The 17,780-nt window shown below is 42.8% G+C and overlaps 1 protein-coding gene across 1 annotated transcript in view; it reads left to right on the forward strand.

The window, feature by feature from the left end:
• The window catches only part of LOC147724053 (histamine H3 receptor-like), a 188,909-nt gene that overhangs the window by 101,219 nt on the left and 69,910 nt on the right, over positions 1-17,780 (forward strand). The gene's annotated exons all lie outside the window — the stretch shown is intronic.

Genomic DNA, 17,780 nt, shown 5'->3' on the forward strand with positions numbered 1-17,780 from the left:
TCTTTTTGGTGATCAGATGGGAGAGCGTGATTTTAACCCTTCATCAGTCCAAAGGCCAGCAACAACAAAGTCAGAAAAAGTGACAAGTGACAGGAGAAGGCATAAAGTTGGGGGAAGACAACTCCAAAGCTGTCAGGTCTAACAATTCCTTATTAATTATGTTCAGAAGAGGTCTGAAGATGATATAAAAGACGCGTTTGTTCCTGTACTTCGTCCCTTATTCTTTAATGAAGAAATTGAAGGCTGTTGACACATCAAGCATATACCCAAGGAGGGTAGTATGGAGAAGATATTAGGATGTTCTGGTCAGTACTCCTCATTTATACAAAACATTCAATCCAGGAAAGTGGATGAAACAAAGGGCACAGTAACCACAGAAGAACCTATGCAAATAGGTTCTTCTAGAGGTCCACAAGCTGAAAGTGAGAGGCAAAGATATGGCTGAAGGGGATATGTTGTTTTTGTGAAGAAGGTGGACCTCTCATTTGCCAATGTCTTGTTTGACTGACTAAGAATTTAGGAAATGCCTGAACACAACCCTAATTGGGAAGGAGGAGTTGGGTACTAAGAATATTGTCTTATCAATTTGACTCTGAAAAGAGACACCACTTATTTTTTTACTACCGGTGACCTTTCGTTTGCACAATGGCAAAACATTCAATTAATGGCACTGTTGGGCTCTGGTGCCACCGGAATATTCATTGACTCAAAGTGGGCTTTCTGTAAAGAAATACCAAGACATAACAAGTAAACAACTAAAGTCATACATACAATCAAAGACGCACCCTTAACCTCAGGACAAGTCAGTGAGTATACTTTGCTTTTTATGGTAACCATGTATAATCATCAAGAGACCCTAATTTATAAGTCACATGAAATAAATGAAATGAAATCAAATCAAATAGGGATTTATAAAGTCCATGGCTGCCCTTGAGCGTCCCAGCGCTAATGACAAGGTAGTGGCAGAGGTGGAAAATCAGGGAAAGAGCCAAGTTTTCAGACCCTTGCAGAATGTGAGATGGTTGGGTTCCACTCGCAGGGTGAGGGGGAGAGAGTTCCACAGTTTGGGAGCAATGAAGGAGAAAAGGCGACCTCCTGAGCGGGCCTTTTTGATCCTAGGTACATGTGCCAGGTGAAGATGGGCGGAGCGCAGGTTTCTTTTTGTATCATGATGTCTGATCCAGTGTTTGAGAATGGGTGGGCCGTTGTTGTGGAGGATTTTATGGGTCAGACAGAGCGTTTTAAAGTTGACCCGCTGCTGCACCGGGAGCCAGTGGAGTGCCTGTTAGCAGCCTGGCTGCCGAGTTCTGTACGCCCTAAAGTTTGGCAATTACTTTTTTTGGGGCGCCGAGATACAGGGCATTCCCGTAGTCGAGTCTGGATATTAAAAGACTCTGGATGATGAGTTTCCTAGTGTCTTGAGGAAGCAAAGGCAAGATTTTACGAGTAGTCCTAAGGATACCGTAGCATGCTCCGGCAGATTTCCTAGCTTGGGTTGTAAACCAGAGGTCCTGGTCTAGCCATATGCCCAAACTTTTAATAGAAGATTTAGGGGTCGGGCTGGACCCATGCAGGGCGGCCACAGGGAGTTTGGATTAAAGTGGGCTGGGTTACCTAGTACCATGATCTCCGTTTTCTCGCCGTTAAGCCTAAGATGGGATTGGTCCATCCAGCATGAGATGTCGCAAAGGCAAGAATAAAGATTGTCGGGGGAGCGGTCAGGTTGGCTGAGAGATACTACAAGCTGTGTGTCGTCTGCATACGTCACTAGGTTGATTCCATGGGGGGGACGCAATTTCCTGGAGGGGTGACATGTAAGCATTAAAAATGGTAGGCCTCAAAGAGGAGCCCTTGGGGAACGCCACAGGGTAAGGGAGTGGAGTGAGATTTAGATGATCCCTCCCAAATTTGGAAGGATCGGTTGTGGAGGAAGGATTTCAACCAGGCTAAAGCAGGCCCTGAGATACCTAATGCCCTTAGCCTATGGATCAGGATGTGGGGGTTCACGGTGTCGAACGCCACGCTTAGATCCAGGAGGATCACTGCCACTGATCCTCCTGAGTCCAAGATTTTGCGTGTTTCTTCCATGACAGCCATTATGGCTGTCTCCGTGCCCTGACCTGGGCGAAAACCCATTTGGGAAGGGTGGAGGAGGTTGTTATTTTCAAAATAGATTGAGAGCTGATTTTTCAGCCGTTTTGCTCACTATAGGCAAAAGGGAGATGGGGCGGTAATTACCCAGATATATTGGGTCGAGATGTGACTTTTTCAAAAGGGGCTTCACAATGGACTTTTTCCAGCCTGGGGGCATAATGCCTTGAGTAAGGGAAGTGTTTATAAGTTGGACCAGAGGTGGGAGGATAGTTGATGTGACTGATTTAAGAATATGGGGAGGGGCTGGGTCACGTGGGGAACCACTTTTGATGGATGAAAAAATAGGGAGAAGGTTCTCTTCTGTGGCGGGGGAGAAGGCGTTCAGACCGGAGCCGGGTTGCAACTGGGTGAGGGGCAGAGGATCGGGGGTAGTGTCATCTGTGAGGGTGAGGAAGAGATTGTAATATGTTTTGAATTTTTAAGGTTAAAGAATTCAGCGAATTCATTACAACGATCCTTGAGCGGGTCATCAGGTAGGGGAGGGTCTGGTGTCTTTAAAAGTTTATTGATTATGCGAAACATTTCTTTGGCTGGGTTAGAGGAAGTTCTAATTTTTTCCTCAAAGAAAGCTGCTTGAGCGGATTTAAGAGCTTTTTTATAGATAAGGATTGCGCAGCTATAGTCTTTCTTTTTTTGGGGGATGGATTCTTTCCTCCAAGTTCTTTCTTTTTTTTTGCATAATTTTTTTAGTAAGCGGAGCTCATGGTTGAACCATGGGGATCGCGGCTTACCCCTAGCGATCAGGATTGGGGTCTTGGGAAGGGTTAAATCGAGGGAATTTTCAATCCAAGCAGAGAACTTGGTGTCTGCTGCGTGGATGAGGGAGTCATTAGGTGGCTTAGAGCGTTCCAGGAAGTGCCTCCATTCCTCTGTATCCAATTTTGACCAGCGATGTTCGAGACAGGAGGAGGGTAGTTTTGGCCGGTATGGAACTGGCAGGTGCCAACTAAAGCAGATAAAAAAATGGTCTGTCCAAGGTAAAGGTATTGGGTTTTGAATTTTTAAATTGGGAATGTTCGAGAATAGGGGGTCTAAAAGATGACCCATTTGATGAGTGGGTTGGTCACTGAGAAGGTGGAGTTGGTAGGCTGCGAGATCAAGTTGTAATTCTGAAGCTCCTTTATCATTGGGGTTGTCGAAATGAAGGTTTAAGTCACCCAGGATGATGAAATTGGAAGAAATGCTGGCTAATGCCAGTGCGGCTTCCAGAAGAGAGCTTGAAAAGCGACCTTGGAGGCCCGGGGGGCTATATACCAGGAGGCCTGAGAGGGATTTCCCGGGGGAAATTTGAATCGAGAACAGAGCATTTTCACAATCTAGAATGGGGCTGTCGGTGATGCGACAGGAGAGGTGGTCTTGATATATCAAGGCAATTCCACCTCCCTTCCCGCTGGTCTGTCAAGGCGCTGTATCAAATAACCCAGGGGCAGGGCTTGCGCAATATCTGGGTTGCAATCAGCTGTTAGCCATGTCTCTGTGAGAAACAAGACCTCCAGGGGAGGTCTTGTAAAAGCAATTTTATTTCTGGAGCGTGTTTGGGCAGCGAACGGCAGTTAAGTCGGGCCATGTTGACTGGGGCCCGTGTGGGAAGACGGTGTTCGGGTCCCTGAAGTTGGAAGGGACATGATGGGCAATGTGTGGGCGAATTCAACAATGTGAATGTATGGGAGCAGCTCAGCTGGGGAGTCTATCTAAGTTGGACAAGAGCCTCCCTTGCGTATACAGCTGAATGTGCGGCACTGGTGGAGATAGAGCTGGGTTCGGGGCCCGGTCTGGCGCGGACGGGCTTAGACGGGCTTGGCTCTGGCGCGCCATCAGCGCGCCCCCTGCGCTCGTCCACTGCGCGTCCGAAAGGGGTGTTGCATTTTATAGGTTGGGTTGAGTGGGCAGGCGAGAGACTAGCACGCGGACCTCCCTCACCCAAAATGGCGCCCGCAGTAAAATCTCGCGTCCAGGAGCCCTAAATCGGCAACCTGGATGAGCTTGTCCCTCCAAGAATAGGAGCAGTAAGTAGTATTAAAATTATAGATCGTTTTTTTAAAAATTATGTTTTTAGGGACAGGTGGTGCAAAAACATAAATGTAGTTCTTTATGGCAGCACAAAGGAGAGTAGAGATAAAATGTGAGCCTAAGTCCCCGGCTTTCCACCTCAGGGACTACTACCTTAGTCTAACTGAATTAAAGTCACTTAACCATCCGGTAATCCTTGGTCTTCCTTGGTTACATTGTCACAACCTTTATATATACTGGGCTACTCTGACTATCTGTCTCAATTCCAAGCATTATAGTCAATTTATCCTAAGATCAACTACTTGAGAAGTGAAAGAAAGGCATTCAACAGTTACAGGAATATCTCCCTGGGTATATTCCTTAAGTTTAATTCCAGATAAGCATACATAATTTATAAACATTTGTTTCAAATCTAAGTCTGGTAATTCCCATCTAACTGTGAAGTTCTCTACAAGCTGATGTATTCTTTATCTGAAAAGGAAAAGTAGGTTTTTAAACAGAATTTGGATAAAAGCTGGGGACAGGGACACATAGTTCCTACTTCTTCTGCAGCTAGGACCCCATTATTTTTTGTCCTGTAAAACAATAATCAGCTAAGCTTTGTATTGATAATAAGGGATTGGATGAAAGAACAATAAAGAATAGACACTCTCCTCCTTTAATCAAGGACATCTTGGAAGCTGTTTGGGGACTCCACTCTTTAACAAATTAGATCTCAAGGGAGCCTCTGACATACTACATATGAGGAGTCACTCTGAGTGGAATATTATCTTATGGAGCACATATGGACATTTTGAATATAGGATAATGCCCTCTGGATCCTTTTATTCCCCTACATTTCATTGACAGTAAATCTTCTCATAAGCTGGCCATTTTTGTCATAGTCTATTAGGATGACAGTGTGATATTTTCTAAATCATTAGCTGATCACAGGGAACATGTTCAGATAGTATTACAGAGACTTCGGAGAAACATACTGACATGTAAACCAGAAAAATGCTCTTTTGGAATTAGTGAAGTGGAATACATGGTATTGTTACTGACACTACACTGATTAACAAATGATGAGAGGAATATATATGCAATATTGGACTGACCATCTACTTTTACAGTCAGACAAACTCAAAGTTTTTTGTCTGTATCAAGTGTTATCAGCAATTCATAAAGATTCTGTCAGGTTACACCAGCAAAATGACAATAATCCTCAAAAATGGACAACTCAAGATTGTGTGTAATAGGGATATTTGTGCTGAAAGAGCATTTCAGTGAACTAACAGAGGTTTCATGGGCCTCATTCATTTATAGGTCTGTGTCACATATGCAGACCTAAAGATTGAATGCGAGTGAGAGAGTACCAGCTGCGTGTCCTGGTTGATCTTGCGGATTTAGCACTGGACATTTGTTTTGAATTTTTAGTGCAACCCGGTTAACATACACCAGCGTCATAGAAGACACCTCCCCCTCCAGGGTATTGAATATGGTATGTTAGGTACAAAAGAGAGACAGCATGCTTCACATCTTGATTTGACTCATATCATTGGTGGATAGGATTGAAACAAACTAAACTCAGGGACTGATTACCAAAAAACAGCATATTCTCAGGGGATCAGCATGACTGGACTGGCAATTTGAGGAAATAATGTACAATCCTGAGTGTGTGACTATTAGGTATCTCACTTATTTTATTGGTATAGCATCCTCCCTTTGAGCACTGTGCCTTTGTCCGTCACATAGTTGCTGGTATATATCAGGAGAATATAATTTAAGCTTTTTGAAAGGAAAACTCCTATGTAATTCTTGTGTTGCATGATTTTTTGGTAACAGTGGGTCCGCATATGTGACACACACCTGTAAGCAAATGAGACTATGGAGTGTGTATATATTAAGTAGCTCACTTGTTTTATTGGCACAACATACTCCCTTTGAGAACTGCACCATTGTCTGTCACATAATTGCTGCTGTATATCAAGGAGAATATCATTTAAGCTTTCTGAAAGGAAAAGGCTTCTGTATTTCTTGTGTTGCATGATATTTAATTAACAGTGGGTCCACATACCTGACACACACCTGTAAACAAATGAGACCATGGAGCCACCCTGTTAGTTCTCACATCGTACCCTGGTTCCGTTCTTGGGTACAAAGGGTTTTGTCTCTGTGATATTTATTTGAAAGAGTGTTTCAAGGATAAAAATCAGCTTTTATGACATGTCCTGTTCTTTGTCCTCCTGACCCTTCAAAGACGTTTCTAGTCATGATGATGCTTCAGCAGTGCCAATTGGAGTGGTTCTGCTGCAGAGACAAGAGGGTGACATCAAGGAACCTCATTTTTTTTATTGCACCCTTCCCAGTAAGGAGAAACTACTGCATTGTAGAAAGAAAATTACTGCTGATGAAGGAAATGTGTTCGAAATGGAGCCATCTTCTATTAGGGGCCAAATACAACTTTGAAATTAGAGCTTGACACCAAAATTTACAAGCATGAAAATTGATTTCATACAGAAACAGTCACCAAGCACAGTGGGTGTATTTTTTCAAACTGCTACTGGGCCCTTTTTTCCTTTCTCTCCAGCCCTGTAGGGAGTGGTGATAAGAATTTCTATAAATTTTAATGTTTTGTAATTAGGATTAAGATAAAGGCATGTTGGCATATTTTTCTTAAAAAGCCGATACACGGCATCATTTTCTCTTTAGGCATTTAGTCTATAGTACATACCAAAAAAAGGAATGCACTTTGACTATGATTTAGGAAATATCTTTAGCCAATAATGCCTGTTGCTGTTGCTGTTGCATATATATATGCTTAATCACCTCGTAGGTGCTCATTTATTGACTGTATTAACTAACGGGCCAAAATGATGTACGTGCATAATGCCGGTGACATGCCGATACACGGCAATATTCCTAAATACGCACCGGCAATGGCGGCTCTCATATCTGATATGGTATGAAAGGTACTGTGAAATATTCATTGTTAACCTTTTAAAAATGGCTGCCATATTCACATGTACTATCGCATTGGTCCGTTTGTTAGTTACATTCAGATGACGTATATATAATGTTGTCAGGCGGTCAAAACTGTAAACATTGACAAAGGACTTTTGTCCGAAACGCGTCTGTTACACTTGTTTGTGAGCTAAATAAATCTTTGCCGCTTACCCCTGGAGTGCGTTTAACGTTTTCTTAACGGAAGCGAGTTGGAGCGACCATTTTCACCGCGAGTATCAGTGCGGGAATCTGCACCCGCCTGCGAGTGCCTCGGGATTGCTGATGCGAACCTGGAGCCTGGATATATATATATGTACATATATATATATATATATATATATATATATATATATATATATATATTCACTGAAAAAACCATAGGTTTCACACCAGTTATAGTTAGGAGTTAGCATTTAAAAAACCTAATAAATTCACTGAAAAAAACATAGGTTTTACACCAGTTATAGTTACCTGGAAATTTTACTGACATAAAACCATTGAAATTCCCACGTTATAGTTAATTGGACTCACTATAACTTGCGCGCCTGCAATGCACTGCTGATGACGTCACATATTACATCACTCATGACATGGTCAGTGACATCACTCATGACATCACTGATGACACCATCCAGTGAATGTGTGTATTTCTGAAAAATAAATATGTTTTATATATGTATATGTAAAGGTTGATGGAAGAATAAATGTTTTAATAACTGTGTAAATGGATGTTTCAAAAAAAAAGTTGATTGGTTAACTGGCTTATTAAATGTATCTTAGTGAATACATATATTAGCGAATAAATTTTAAATATTTAAATATATGTATCAGTGTTTCACTTTGTGTATAAGTGGCTGCATGGGTTGGTGAGTAGCTATATGTGTGTGTATAGGGGTTATTAGATATTTTTTTAGTATCAGTATGAGTGTCTGTATGGTTTGGTGGGGGTATTACTTAGCACATAGATGCATCAATGACTGACTCACTGTTTGTATGTGTTTTGAAAACAGCATATGTGCAGGACTGTATGGGTGGATGAGTGTGTATATGTGTGTGTTAGTGAGTGAATGACTGTGTCACTAGTGTCTTTATCAGTAACGATATATGTTTTAATCTAGTATATGTGAGTATTAATGTATATAAGTGAGTATATGTGAGAGTGAGAGATTGTAAGAGTTCCTGTTTAATTAAGTATGTGTGTCTATAAGTGATTGTTTAAGAGAGTAAGTATGTGTAAGTTCCCTTAGAAGTAAGGTGGTAGTGTGTGTATACTTGTATATGCAAATAAATGGATGTTCAATAGTTTATTTGCATGTGTGAGTAACTTTTGGATGACTGTCGGTGTGTAACAGGATGTATAGGTGTATCACTACATATGATGAGTGAGTATATATATGAGTGACTATATAGAACTGTTTGTGAATGAATGGATGTGTATATAGATGGTGGAATTACTGAATTGTTTGTTGTAACTGGTATGGGTATCTCCACTTTTTTGAAAATGTTAAATACTATTTTTGAATATGTGTTTCAAGGCTTATATTACACTGAAAGGAGGTCTGTCACTCTGTCACAAGGATGGTGTCATCAGTGATGTCATGAGTGATGTCACTGACCATGTCATGAGTGATGTAATATGTGACGTCATCAGCAGTGCATTGCAGGCGCGCAAGTTATAGTGAGTCCAACTAACTATAACGTGGGAATTTCAATGGTTTTATGTCAGTAAAATTTCCAGGTAACTCTAACTGGTGTAAAACCTATGGTTTTTTCAGTGAATTTAAAAGGTTTTTTAAATGCTAATTCCTAACTATAACTGGTGTGAAACTTATGGTTTTTTCAGTGAATTTCAAAGGTTTTTTAAATGCTAATTCCGTTCTATATCGAGTTTCTAACCTTTTTTTTTTTTTACAATTTGCTGTTTTGTGTAAGTATTCATTTTTGATTTTTTTTTATATAATTTTTTTCTTTTGCGCTCTGGGTACGCGCTCCGGTAAGCTTTCCGGTAAGCTCACCGGTAAGCTCACCAGAAAGCGCACCCAGAGCGCTACTTTCGTTCGTGAAAAAAAATATGAATGAAAAGTTAATAATAATGCAAAACATTTCGTACCATACAAATAAAATCAGTTTTTTTTTATAAGGAAAATGATTATGCATTTCCATAAAAGTTTGATGACGTCACTTCGTGACGCAAAGTAAGAGCCCTCGCAAGCGCCTACGTTCGCGCCGCGTAAACGCACCCGGAAGCGCCTATGTTTGCGCCACGTATGCGCCCCAGAAGCGTCTACGTTCGCGCCGCGTTTGCGCACCCGGAAGCGCTCCGGAGCGCGCAGCGTAAGCGCGTCGGGTCATGTGACCTTAAAATAACACTTTTCATTGGTTGCTAACAGTTTTTTTTACAAAGAATGAAATCCCCACCCATTTGCTGCACTTCTTCTTTCACTTTTGTTGACTGCAAGACCTGCCTTTATGCTCCTGGATATTTGTTGGTTTTACTATGGCTGCCAGACAATCCAGCAGTGAGGATGAACCAGAATTCATCAATGAAGAGCCTCCTCAACGAAAAGTTAAGGAACATTTCATTTGGAAATTTTTTATAATCCCACCTGGACTAAAAAAGGTAAATGCTCTAAAAGTGCAGTGCAGGATCTGCAAAGAAGCGCTGTCTCGAGGAAACCCTTTGAAAAAGTACTCTTTTGGGAACTTCACAATGATCCGGCATGTGGAGAGGAAGCACCCCCAGAATTTTGCCCAGGAAAGTGTCAGGGCTCTGGCACAAGAGGTTCCCAGTGAAGGGGCCTCTACATCAACCGGAGGAGCAACTTCTTCTGGAAGGGGGCAATCGCAGGAGCAGGTGCCAAACATTCAACCTGCATTTAACCATGGTGTCCTCAGATGCAGATACTGCAATCAACTCCTCACCTATGGGGAGCAAAGTGTTCAGCTCATGGTTCGAGCATTGGAGAACCATCACTGCCCTTCCCACCTCTAATTTTTTTTTGTTTTTTTGCTCCTGTTGAGTAGTTTCCATTCCCTGTTTTTGTTCCTGTTTAGAAAAAAGAAGAAAACCAAAAGTTCTTTTCAGAACTACCTCCAATTCTCATCAAAGAGCTATATTCTTAAAAAATTAAAAAGAGTAAGTGAAATAGAGTGCATTGATAATGGAAAGGAGAATGAGTAAGAAAGAACAGAAAGGTATGAGAGGAAAAAGGAAGTGAAGTAGGAGGACTGAAAGAAGGTGAGTGTTAGGAAAGAAAGTTATGAGAAGAAGAGTGAATATGGGGAATGTTGATATTCAATGAAAATGTTGAAAAGGAACAGGGGGGTGGAAGGATAAGAAAAGATGCATTGCTGGACTTGAAGGCAGAAGGCCTCATTTATGAAGCCATGCGTCACTTTAACGCCACCAAAGCATCACTTTTTGTGACACAACAGTCCAATAAAAAATGCACCTTATTTATTCATATTTACAAAGTGGCGTTTCTAGGTAAATATGTCACTTTGTAAACCCCTGTGCCACATTATTCCTACGTCAGGTGTAATGTATGCAAAAGGGACGTATTGACGCAAGAAAGGGTCGTAGAGGTGACACAGTGAATAAACTGAAGGCCTCATTTCTGAAAAGTGACGCATCGCTACGTAAAAACAGCGATGCGTCACTTTTCTGGGCGCACTCCTTATGACATTCCAGATGTGTCATATTTAATTTATGACTAATCAATTCGCAAGGAGTTACAGATACGTCAGTATTTCTGACATATCTGTAAACACAAAATTGACGCATTACTGGAGTGTGTCACAAATGTGACGCAACTCCAGTAATGCATCCTTTCACATGGGGAAAGCACCATGTGAAAGGTCTTGCGTCAGTCTTACACCTGCTGTGAGGCAGGCGCAAGATTTTGACGCAACAGCATCCTAAAAGTGACGCAGTGAAATCTCATAGAAGGACGGCACCAAGGGCCAGATGTACGACTATTTTTTGTGGTCGCAAATGGGAAACCTGCCAGTTTGCGACTGCAAAATAGGTCTGTGCAATACACAGGGACAGAATTAAAACCAAAGCGAAGGTTGGTTTCTCTGCAGTCCTAAGTGGCAATTAATGCTGGACACCACTGGGTACTCGAATACAATACTGAGTCATTTTTCTACATATTTTGACTCATCTCCTGTAGGATCTGCGCTGAGGACACTTTAGGTATTTCCCTTGTTTTGAATAGTCTCATCTTTATTGATAGTAGGCAACATTAAGGGGATGTCAACTTTTTGTTTTAACATTAATAGACTCACTGTGCGTGCACTAGACCACGAAAGTCACAATTTTACGTGTGCGTTTTCTCCCATTGACTATGACATTACAAGTGTGATGAAAGTCTGTAGAAAGTCTGACTCTATATAATATGTGCACACATCACATGTGAACCCCCAATGCACCAGATAGTAATAGACTGCTTTACTGTTATTGTACATTATCATGGGTTTCCACAGGTTCTGGTAAGCAACATGAACAGAAGTGTCTTGGATGCTCTTTTCACAGTGGTGAATGTGATATTAGGAACGATCTCTGTTGGGTACTTACAATTCCCATATTGTTTCTTAGCCCTGAAGAAGTCGCTGCTTACAGCAGCAAAACGCGACAAAATATGTGTTGGTTAAGACTTTATTTCATTTGACCATGTGAAGAATAAACCGTTTGTGTTGCCAGATCGAGCTATGGATCAAGATTGCTCTCTCTTTATTACCTATGTGTTATATATACTGTTTAGCGTGTTCAAGGGATTATGCTATTGTTTTCCTTAGTGGTTTAGCCACAATTAAGGTATAAGGGTGGTTCTCCCTACCCCATTTTGCACCGCTCACATAATACAGACACAAGTAAGCTATCTGCCTACTGCCTAGGATCGCCATCACCCTATGTGACCAGCCACGTTGAAGCTTCTAGTTCCGAATATTGCTGTTAGCAAAAGAGAAAGATAACAAGCTAAATCAAAAGACTTTGGGGCATATTCACGAGGAACTTGCAGAGCGTTGCAATAGCCCCCTTGGTTTAATGTCGCACTCCACTCCAACACTTTCAAAATGCAGGGCTGCACCGTATTTACAAGGATACAGTGCAGCCCTGCATTTCGCCCAGCGCTGGCACTAATTTTAGCTGCCTAGTGCAAATGCAGACACACTTGCACCATAGTACAAGGGTACCTGAGTTGTAGGGGATGGTTGTTTATGTGCAGAAAGGTGTCCTTTCCTGCACATAAACAATCTGAAATGGCATTTACAAACGTCTATTTGTGCTGCTTCATACAGCACATATAGACATTTCAAAATGTCATTTTTTTCTTGATTTCTTGATGGGTCACCTTCCTGCACATAAACAATCAATGGCCTTCTGCTGTTTCCATGTGTTCTGCACAACACAGCACGCATGGAAACAGCAAAAACAAGGAGAAAGGAAACATTTTTCCTCAATGCACCTGTTTAAGCTCAGGTTTTCCCTGGCCTAATTCCAGTACATAATACTAACCTTAGGCAAACTGTAAAACATTTGCCTCATTGGGTGTGTGCTGTACAGTGCACCACACATGCAAGCAGCCGTCGCCGGCAGTTGGAGTACCGGCAGGGTGGTGACGTGGGGAGGACCAGGGTGTGGGGTAGTAATGTATGGATTACGGAGCTTCCCAGGTAAGCAAACATTTAAATAAATAAAATGAATTTTGTTGACTGCACTGCATCCCCAAATGCGAAGCAGTGTGCGCAACGAAATTTGTTTTATTTATTTAAATGTTTAGTTACCTGTAAAACTTCGTAATCCATACATTACTATCCCCCACCCTGCCCCTCCCCCTACTCACGTCACCGCCCTGCAGGTACTCCCACTGCCGGCCGTGGCTGCATGCAAAGCCTGCACATGTTGGTGAAATAAACACATTTCTCCTGCTTCAAAGAGACATTATTTTTATGTTAAAACCCTCTCTACTATTGTTAGTAGATTGGGTTTTGAATCAAAAACCATGAGTGGCTGAATTTTAACTCCCACCTATGCCACCGATGGAAGCCCCCTTGGTGCAAATATTTACTTTCAGACAATGTTCCAGTGCAAAGCACATTTTGTGATGGAAAGTAAACTCAAAATAATCATTATATGCCAGTTTGCATTATTTTAGTAACACAAATCTTGTGCAAAATGTTGGTTAAGCTGCCCCTTGATATGCTGTCAGCAGCCCCAGGCTTAAAGTGGGTGATGCATACATTGTTTGGAAGCTCCTGCATTTCTAACATGGCATAACAGAGTTTAGAAGGGATGCTAAATAGCAATGTGGAATATCATGGTAAGTGTAAGTACTTCTTCGAGAGAATTATATGATTCTTAGCAAAAAGTAAAGAATTTATGTTAGGACACATTGATTATTTGGTGAAAAGTGAAGGAGAGAAACCTGGTATTGTTGTGGCAAATATCTGTTAGAAATGCATGAACTAGCCTGTGAAGTATAGATTACTTTTTTTGTAGATTTGTCTGAGTTTTATTACCTATTTCTATGAATCTGGTAAATTTAGGAAATTTAAAAATAGGTTGAAGTGTGATTGACTGAGGAGCAAAATAAGTTTAGAAGCTTAGAGCCTTTAAGGACCAATTAGGAGCTGAAGCAATCTTGTCTTGATTTAACTGTAAATGCTTAATTACCACCATTCCGACTCATTCATTTTTGATGTATTGTTGGAAATGGCCCTTTTTGGCTAAAGTTCCCTCAACGTTTTGCCTTCCTCCTAGACCTTTTTTTTACATGGTGTTGCCAACTTAGATGCTTTTTGGGCACTTTGCCACTGCTGATTAGAGTCAAAGTGCAAGTGCTCACTGTGTAAAGTGTAATGGTAATTGGTTGTCCATGATTGGTATATTTGCCTTAATAGTAAATTCCCTAGTAAAGTGCACTATGTGTGCCAGGGCTGTTAATGCAAATGCTACTAGTGGGTCTGCAACACTAATTGTGCCACCCACACAAGTAGCCCTAAAGAGTGAAGTCAGGCCTGCCACTGCAGTGCCTGCACGCAGTTTGGTAAACTGCCTTGTTGTCCTGACAAGTGCCCCCACTTGCCAGGCCTTACCCTTCCCGTTGTATGCACATCAGACACCCCTATGGTAGGCCCAAGGTACCCCCCTGGGCAGGGTGCAGTGTATTTGAAAGGTAGGACATGTACTAAGGTGTGTACCATGTCCTGACAATGAAAAAACGCCAAATTCGTTTTTCACTGTAGCAAGGCCATCTTGCCCATCGGACAGAATGGGGGAGGCTGTGTAATATGCTTCCAGCCAATCTTTGCATAGGCTTGAGATGGAGAGGTGAGGTTTAGTGTGCCTGAACTCACAATTTAATAACACATCTCATTGTGAAGGTTGTTTTTGAATTGCATGTTTAGAAACCAATCTTTCAGAAGTGGCTGGTTTCGGTGTTCTAACATTTCTGAGTGTCTCTGCCTGGCTGTGTATTGACTGTCTGGATTTGAATGTGATAGCATCTGGGAAATGTCTTAACCCAGAGGAGGAGGTGAGACAGCAACGGGCTGACCTGCATCTGGAGTGTAGGGGGGAGGAGTAGCCCCTGGAGGTGAAGAGGCCTGGGCTGCTGCCATAAAACATTGGCTCCATCTCCTGCTGAGTGATTGAGGATAGAGACCCCCACTAATCAAAGGAGGAATGTGTCACTGGCAAGGAGACACCCAGAACTGGTTTGGACAGGGGTCAGTGCCACCCTGAACACAAAGACTTCAAAGACATTTAGAGGTGTATCTATGGGAGCTGAAACCGCTGGACTTTTGACTGATCAAGACTGAAAAGGATTGAAAACTACTTTGCGGTCAAGAGGAACCAGTGCCAAAGGAAGAACAGCTGAAGAGACTGAAGAGAAGGACTGACCCTTGCTGTGTGTTCTGGGGCTGTCCTGCAGTTTTCTGATCTAACTAAGGAGAGTCTAAGGGGCTTTGCTGTGTGCTGTGTCCCCCTGCTTGAAGGGACTTTGCTGTGTGTTGTGTCCCGAAGTAACATGTCTCCAAGGGCCTGAGGAGAGCTGGCTCCCTGTTGTGGAAACTCAGGAACAAAAAGGTTTCCAAGTGTGTCTCATCGACGCTGCGTGCATGTGCTTTTTGCAGCCTGAGACCTTTGTGAGAACTGCCCCATGATTGTGTGCATCCGGAGTCCAAGTGAGTCTCAGCGACGCTGTGTGTGTGCTTTGTGCCGCCTGAGACCTTTGTGAGGATTGCCCCATGATCTTGTGCATCCGGAGTCCAAGTGAGTCTCAGCGATGCTGTGTGTGTGTGCTTTGTGCCGCCTGAGACCTTCGTGAGGATTGCCCTGTGATCTTGTGCACCCAGAGCTCAAGTGAGTCTCAGCGACACTGTGTGTGTGTGCTTCGTGCAGCCTGAGACCTTAGTGAGAAATTGCTCAGTGACTGTGTGTCCCGCAGTTGCCTTGTTCTCTGCTTTGATCGACAGGGTGTCCAGAAGTGCTGCTATACTGATTGCCATCGGCCCGGGCCGGCATCCCCAGAGGAGCTGCGGGAATTCACCACTGCACGCCCGAGCCTGCCTTTGCCAAAGAGAGACCTCGAACCATCACCGTCGGGGATTGAGTCCCACTGCCCAAGATCAATGAAGTCGCATCGGAGTCCCAACCCACGAGGAGAAGAGAGTGAGATCTTACCCCCCTGGTAACGCTCAGCGAGTGTGCGTGTGTCGCCACCTGGGGCATGGTTCGGGCTACAAGAGAAACACTCTCTGGCTTTCCCATCTTTGCAGAGCGAGCCTCCGCTCAAGTCTGTATCGCGGTCCGTACTTGCCGTGGAGTGGCAGTAAAGGGGCTGGAGTGTGGAGCTCCACTTTGTTTTCCATAATAACAGTGTTGGGGTCATAATTTGGCAATAGCTGACTGCGAGTCAGTAAGAGTGCCATAGAGACCGTCCAGAGCACCGCGATCCGTTCCGGAGTACATTATTTTTGCATTACGAACTGCCTGATTGTCGCATTACGAATTGCATTATTTTGGCATTACGTACTGCCTAATTGTTGCATTAAGAAATGCATTATTTTTAAATTACAAAGTGCCTGACTCTTGCATTACGAACTGCATAGCATTGCATTAGGAATGCACTGGATCATCAAGAGTTGCTCATTAATACTGCAAGAACCTACAAGGGCTTGCTGGCCTAATAACTGGCAAAGTGAAATATTACAAATGCGCATATGATGGATTTTTATCGTGTGGTCTCATCATAAATCTTCTTTTATAAAGATATAATTGTTTTTTTATTAAACTCATGTTGAGTCCATTTAGCGTGTTAACACTGGGTCACTGAGAGCGTGGTTGCAAATACTTTACACATTTGCCTTGGAGATACGCCTGGCTGCTCGTGCCAAGCTACCAAGGGGGTAAGCAGGGGCTATCTGAGAAGGTGTCCTTCCTTTCCCTGACTCAGAAGCAAGGGTACCTATTTGGACTAAGGTACCTACCTCAGCCAACTAGAGACTCCCAGTTCTAACATGTATTATTACACAGAGAACAGGAAAACCATGTTTTGCTTCTTGCCTGTTGAAAGAGCTAAGACCAGACATCTAGTCATTGAGTAGAAGGTGCTTATAGTAGTTTGGGTTGTGAAGAACTTCAGAATTAAAAGTACATCATTTATAGCTAGAACCACTTATAAAAGTTAATGTCAATGGGTCTTGCTAGTGTGTCTTCAAGAATTGAAGTCAGCTGTTGAGGTTCTTCAAGAGCATACTTTCAATAGTGAGTATGTGCAGGCTCAAGAAACACTGCCGCCTTTGTCCATCTCAGCTTTCAAGTGTGGATCAAGGCAGTGGCGGCTGCTCTGGGGCAGTAGTGGTGCGGCAGGGAGAGAAAAGAAAAGAATATTTCACCTACCTGGCTGCCGGCCTCTGCCTCTCCACCATACTCTTCTGTCAACCGGAAGCACTCTGACTTCCCCGGCCAATCAAATTGCTATTGTCACCAGAATGACAGCAGCATCGTGATTGGTTTCAGTGGCCTGGTTCCGCGCTCAGAGAGGGAGTTGGAGCTTGTGCATATTCTCCACTCAAGCTGTGTAATACAGGCCAAGATGGCCGGCCAAACTGTCATGCCTACTTAAGTGCACCAACCACTCCTCCCCTGCTGGCTGTGACGACAGACAAGCCCCACTCCCCCCCCCCCCCCACCCCCCCCCCCGGAATTGGCTTCAGCACAGAAAAAATTAATTATAATAACATTGTGGTATTATCAATTTATTTTTCCCTTTGTGCACTGCAGGAGCCTTAGCGGAGCAGCTGCTGCTGGAAGGGACAGGTCTTTAACAGGATATGGTTGGGCAAGAGAAGTTACTACAAAATAGGAGTCGGGTAGACAAGAAGTTGCAAGAGTTGCAGATGATTCAAGACTTGATCACAGAAGCATGGATAGAGAAGAAGGAAGTACCAGTTGAGGTCTGTATGATGAAACAAGATATAGTGTTGAAGGCTGTTTTCTGATGAGAGAGAGACGGGATAATTCTACCGGACATGTAGGTTTAATTTGGTGAATAAAAGCCATTTAAATATGACACAGACAAAAAAATGCAATACAAGTGATTACTGCAGATGCAATAAGC

Source organism: Lissotriton vulgaris, chromosome 4_1 (genome assembly GCF_964263255.1).
Source record: "Lissotriton vulgaris chromosome 4_1, aLisVul1.2, whole genome shotgun sequence".
NCBI lineage: Eukaryota > Metazoa > Chordata > Amphibia > Caudata > Salamandridae > Lissotriton > Lissotriton vulgaris.